General features: G+C 45.5%; 1 protein-coding gene and 1 long non-coding RNA gene across 8 annotated transcripts in view; both read right to left on the bottom strand.

Moving 5' to 3' along the window:
• The window catches only part of LOC110449695, a 150,039-nt gene that overhangs the window by 72,900 nt on the left and 76,640 nt on the right, over positions 1-499 (bottom strand). The window lies entirely within an intron of this gene.
• The window catches only part of LOC110449696, a 3,304-nt gene that overhangs the window by 820 nt on the left and 1,985 nt on the right, over positions 1-499 (bottom strand). The window lies entirely within an intron of this gene.

Below are 499 nucleotides of genomic sequence, written 5' to 3'. Positions count from 1 at the left end.
AGATTGGTTTATAGACACCCGACTATAACCTTCCTGTTGTCGCCCCAGATTGGTTTATAGACACCAGACTATAACCTTCCTGTTGTCGCCCCTGATTGGTTTATAGATACCTGACTATAACCTTCCTGTCTTCGCCCCTGATTGGTTTATAGACACCTGACTATAACCTTCCCTGTTGTCCCCCCCAGATTGGTTTATAGACACCCGACTATAACCTTCATGTCTTCGCCCAAGATTGGTTTATAGACACCCGACTATAACCTTCCTGTCGTCGCCCCAGATTGGTTTATAGACACCTGACTATAACCTTCCTGTCGTTGTCCTAGATTGGTTTATAGACACCTGACTATAACCTTCCTGTTGTCGCCCCAGATTGGTTTATAGACACCCGACTATAACCTTCCTGTCGTCGCCCTAGATTGGTTTATAGACACCTGACTATAACCTTCCTGTCATCGCCCCAGATTGGTTTATAGACACCCGACTATAACCTTCCTGT

This window comes from Mizuhopecten yessoensis, unplaced genomic scaffold (assembly GCF_002113885.1).
Source record: "Mizuhopecten yessoensis strain PY_sf001 unplaced genomic scaffold, ASM211388v2 scaffold4791, whole genome shotgun sequence".
NCBI lineage: Eukaryota > Metazoa > Mollusca > Bivalvia > Pectinida > Pectinidae > Mizuhopecten > Mizuhopecten yessoensis.
This window is presented reverse-complemented; position numbering and strand designations above follow the sequence as displayed.